Source organism: Carassius gibelio, chromosome B20, assembly GCF_023724105.1.
Source record: "Carassius gibelio isolate Cgi1373 ecotype wild population from Czech Republic chromosome B20, carGib1.2-hapl.c, whole genome shotgun sequence".
NCBI classification, from domain to species: Eukaryota; Metazoa; Chordata; class Actinopteri; order Cypriniformes; family Cyprinidae; genus Carassius; species Carassius gibelio.
The window spans coordinates 3,064,921-3,070,883 of record NC_068415.1 but is presented as its reverse complement, the minus strand read 5'-3'; positions in this window follow the sequence as shown (position 1 = coordinate 3,070,883).

Genomic DNA, 5,963 nt, shown 5'->3' with positions numbered 1-5,963 from the left:
ATTTTATCCAAGTACACACAGCTTTCTCCATGTCAAAGTTTTCTGTTATCTGATCTTGTTAAGTAACACTTTCTGCCCATATTTTCGGCGACATTGGTGCATCGCGATATAAACTTACCTGAAGTAACTCTGCCCACGGTGCGCTGAAGACTCTTCCATCACGCACTGACAGATTCGTTCACGAACGTCAATGTTGCACAGCAACAAAAGCAGAAATTCAATTATGTGTGGGATTATCCCAGGTATAATAATCTTCCTTCCAGTAATAAAAAATAAAAAATAAAATAAATAAATAATAATAATAATAATAATAATAATAATAATAACATCAATTAAGTAAAACAGTAGTGTACAATTTTTTTTTTTTTCAAAAATTAATGTCACTGTCTGCAATATATATATATATATATATATATATATATATATATATATATATATATATATATATATATAATTTCATCACAGAGGTAAGAGAGTCGAATTTGATTTAGAATGACATAAGGATAATTAAATGATGACATTTTTGATTTTTCAGGAAAAAAGTATGTGACATTTTTCAGATCAGGAATATGTGACGTTAGAAAGTACGTCTGCTCAACCTCAGCATTCAGAAGGAATGTGAAGCTTTGATTTGTGTTTGTATCTGGAACATTTTTTAAATGGTTTCAAAAGATCAAAGTGACCTCGAATCGTAACACCTGTCCCAGACATTGCCTGATCATAATAATTTTATAAGCTTATGCAATCTGCCCTGTTTGAGCATTAGCAAAATATTTTCCAGAGGAAATGTTAGGACGCAACCAAACGCATCGCCTAAGACAACAGTATTTTGCCATCTTTAGCTAAATCAATAGGCCTGTTTTGACACATAACTGACTTGGATGTTGTAGATTATGTTGCCCTTAACAATTACTTTATTTTATTTTGCCTTTGACATATTTTCTGAAAAAATGGGACCCACATCCACAGTAGGCTATATCATCTTTTTCAGGAGACTGGTTACAAAAGAATATAGGCTTCAGGTTTTTCCCTAAGGTTCCTAAATCTCCAGCTTGTTTTGTTATGTAATTTTGGACTCTCACAAAGGCCTTCACCTTCTGTTCACCGAGACAAACAAGATGATTGCCTCGTTATTCAAAGGGTATCTAAGGAAAAAGCCTTCCATGGACAAACAGGAATCCTGAAACGTTCCATGTATGTGTGGAACATTACTCACCTCTTCATTTACGTCTGTGAGAAAACAAGCCTGTTGCAATGTTTGTTTCTTCTGCAACAATTCACACAGAAGATCATGTGTTTTCTTGATTTGTGAAAATACAAATTCATCATTGTTGCACTTGTTTGCTCTTTGATGTCGTTTTCTAATTTTCTTTTCCTGTGAATTTTTTTTGAAAGGCTGTTTTTCAGCATCAACTGTTTATGTTAGCGCAACACACAGTACCCTGATGGAGATAGATGATATAATCTGTTCACTGTCTTCATTCACCATAAAATCAGAGAATTGTGAGTTATGCTCATTAACCCTGCAGGATAATTACATCAAATGGCTTACATTTCAATGTCCTCACATCACATATGCGGGTTATAAAATGTAAGCAATCATATGCGTTCATATTGAAAACATCCATTATAGTATGACTGTCAAATACTCCATTACGAATTTTACATAATGGTGACAAAGGAGGGAGGAGCCAGGAAAGACTTTGACATTTATTCATTTAGCTGACGCTTTTATCCAAAGCAACTTATAATTGCTATATATGTCAGAGGTCGCACGCCTCTGAAGCAAGCAGGGGTTAAGTGTCTTGCTCAGGGACACATTGGTGTCTCACAGTGGATTCGAACCTGGGTCTCTCACACCAAAGGCATGTGACTTATCCATTGCACCAACACCACCCCGAGCAGGAGCAGGAGTCGTCCATCTGCACCCAGGCCACAGCCATAATGATGGCCCATGCTGGAGTCAACGGAGGGAGGAGCCATGGAGGATGGATGGCCGCCGACTCCAGGAGGCTGACCCACGGCGGTGGAGCAGGTGAAGGAGCTAAGGTGGAGAGCCAATAAGCCAGGGGGATACCAAAGATTCAGGGGGCCAGGTAGGAACGGAGGACTCTGGTGACCGAGGTGGAGCCGGAGTGACTGAGGACCAAGGTGGAGCTGGCAGGAGGAAGGAGCCCAACAGAGCGATGAGGCACAGCCAGAGGGGAGGAGTCCAGAGGCTATGGATCAATGAGTGACAGTGGATGCGAGGGAGTTAGAGGCTGAGCCGCTGGGTCTAAGGGGCAAGGCGGTGTCCGGACCTCGAAGACTGGAGGTGGAGGTGAGGGATACTTCGCCGACACTGGAGGATGGCAGTCCCACGGGGCTCCCACCACAATGATGGGGGGCTGAGGGTGAGCAGAGGGGTTGCCAAACAACAGCAGTGGAGAAGGCTGGAGTGGGTGGGAGGGCAGGCATTTGAGGAATAGGCACTGGAGGGCACTTTCTAAGAGCAGGAACTGGAGGACCGAAAGTCCCACTCAGGGCTGGATGAGGAAACCAAGGATGAAAGAGGGCTGAACGGGACCAGCAGAGATGGAGAGAGGAGAGGGTGCAGTTCAGTCTCCAGTTCAGTCTCTCAGTCTAAAAAAAAAAAGAAATTCAGATCACTCTCCTGTTTTTGGCACCAACACTGCTCCATACTCAGCTCACTCTTGTAGGGGGCGGGGCTCCACTCCACACTCACACCGTCCGCACCTCTCTCCCTCATGATGGACTTGGCACTGGGGCTGGAGTGGATTTGGCGAGATCCTCCTCAGGGCAGATGGTGAATGGTGATCCATTTCTTGCTAGAATCCAGTCCACGAAGGTGGCGAAATCTACTCGAGACCCATCTTCAGATGATGGTGCGTCGATGACGCGTTCTCTGGGTAGGTGGTAAGATGGGCTATGACCAGAAACACCCTCGAGCGAAAGGAATCCATAAAACACAACAGAAAGAATAAACTGAGGAAAAACCAGAAAACAAACGGAGGGGAGACTCGCAACAAACTGTTGTGGGTCAAGTCTTCTGTCACACTATGCTACTCAAGTACACAAAACAGACTTTAATCCATGGAACACAGGAAATATCAATACATAAGACAGCAGTAAAACACATCGACATAACGAGTAGACCTGAAAAAATAAAATAAATTCTGAATAGACTAGGGCTATAAAGGTAGGATAATTAGGGAAGAACGAGACACACCTGGGATCAAATTAATACAATCAATGGGAGACAAAACTGGGTCACAGGGAGTGTGTGTGTGTAGTTTTCATTTTTATTTTTGTTTGTAAACCACAATAATCCTGATACACACACACACAAACACACATAATATATATATTAAGCACTTTATTAAGCATAATACATTAAAGAATGTATTAAGCATAGGTAGTCAGTGATACCTGGTGCATTAACCAATATTAATAAATTAAGTCTTAAGGAGTTACTAATTCATTCATCAGAGTTAATGTGCCATTAAAGAATGAAACAGATCAGGAATATGTGACGTTAGAAAGTACGTCTGCTCAACCTCAGCATTCAGAAGGAATGTGAAGCTTTGATTTGTGTTTGTATCTGGAACGTTTTTAAAATGGTTTCAAAAGATCAAAGTGACCTTGAATCGTAACACCCGTCCCAGACAATGCCTGATCATAATCACTTTATACGCTGTAGCAATCTGCCCTGTTTGCACATTAGCAGAATATTTTCCAAAGGAAATGTTAGGACGCAACCAAACGCATCGCCCAAGATCTTTGTCGTTCCAGTCCATAAAGCTCTTTGGTGTTCCCTCAGTATTATATATGGGGATCGGGGGGTCTATACACTATGCTGTGAAGTCATAATGACTAAAGCATGTGTGTTGAGTTCTTGCAGTCTTTGTGTGTGTATAACTTTCAGGTGCAGACACAGATCTTCTTGCACACTTTTAATTTTATGAGCTTGAATAGATAACAAACCACGCTGGGTTCAATTACACAGGCTAGAGGTCAAGGGTAATTTTCGTAGCAGTTTCTCCTAGTGACCATTATGCATGTGGTAAAATATACCATGTTCAAATAGTCACGAGATACAGCATCACTCTGCCAATGAGATCCAGACACTTTTATAAGAAAATGGACATATGTGAAATATATGTGAAAGTGCACATATCAACACCATAAATCATCTGACCATGCTTTGATGAATTATGCTGTCATGACCATAAGGAAAGCTAGATTAAAAGCATTGATTTTACACAATGTTAATAGCGTACAGTTCTGCGAATAAGGCCTAATTTACCTAGAAAAGAAAATTGGCAAATTATCAGGCATTTTAATACAGACATGTGCTTATATTCAGAAATGTTTATTTAGTGTTTTGTTAAACTGGATTGCAGAAGGTTGTGTTTGTGCTGTGTGATATATATATATATGCTCTGTTTGTTTGAGTGGCATGACATGTCCACCAATCGCGTGGGGTTTTGGCTGCCTGTCTAACCAATGGCAGATGGTGGGCGGGGCTGTAGGAATAGAATCTTTTTCTCACTGAGTTTTTGAATTCGTTTTCTCCACAGTTTCTCACAGTATTTCTCAGAAGAACCATAGTTTGTATTTTTTGTTAACCACCTTCCTGGATGAATCAGAGTGTTTCCTCCCGCGAGACATTGGACAATTTCTCTTTCTCTGTGACTCCAACGTCCAAACTACATCTTCTCATGACCTTCAGTCCCATTTCTTACCTCACCTCACTTCATTGCCACCACATGCAGCCAATTCATCCTGAAATGGCAAACTCAGACAGAAGATTTCCAGTGAGGTGTAATCCTGTTCACATCAATGGCAAACGAGAGAGAGAGAGAGAGAGAGAAAGATGAATAATTTCTAAAGAAAGTTTGTGGTTTTCAGCATATTGCTATGCAGTTGTTAGGGAGGTTTATTGATTGCTGCTATGCAACCTCTGCCTCTGATATTCTAGTCTTGGGGGTTTTTTCATCAGCCAAGTGAAATGAATTAGCCTTTTCGCTTAAAATGAGCAAAAGTAATCACGATGACTGACTGAGTAAACACCACTAATTAAATTTTGAGATAATGATTGATTGATTTGCTTAACATTCTTTATAGCATCACATCAGTATTATTTTCTATTAGTTTTCATGCCACAATTTTCCATATAAATATTTTTTAAACAAAAAAAAAAACAATACATAATCACATGCTATTTGAAACATGATTGCATATGTTTTTCAGTGCTATTAAATATAATTGCGGCACAGCACGAACTCTATAATGCAAAGTACAACTATAGTCCTGTTCAGAAAGAAGCAATTGCGCAAATTTGTGTTGTGCTGAGGCTGGTTCTTTATGATTTCAATCCCATTGGAATCTAAATCTTTTTTTTTTTCTTGCACAACCTCTATAATAATTACGGAGCAAATTCCATACCGTTTTTCTTCTAATACAGCCATCCTTTGAGAAATCTAGTCCCGGGTATTGTTATTTCGCAAAGCTTCTCCTCATTTATTATAACCTTTGTCAAATACCATGATTAAAGGTAATTTTCACATAGTGTGTGAATCTTCTGACTGCCCACTGAACCTTTTGGATACTGCCAACTTTCCAAACTATGGATTCAGTCGAAGAAATGATGATTTAAATACTGTTTAAGAAACGAATCCCATCCAAATAATGCTAAAGACTTAAACTGTTTTTCTTGCACAAACAAATCTCTCTCTTGCTCCCGGAGAAATGTCACTGGAGCAGCGAGAGTCAAATCAACATATCTGACAAATCGCTAACTCAACGTCAAAATGAACCCAACACCCGAATCCGCCCAGGACTTGATGAAAAGTTAATGCCAGATATGCACAGCCTTTTGAAAGTACAAAAGCTGCCAAAGTCGGACCCAAGTATGAATGATTCAGCGTTATGAGGAAGGCACTTTTCCTGCAATTAATCAG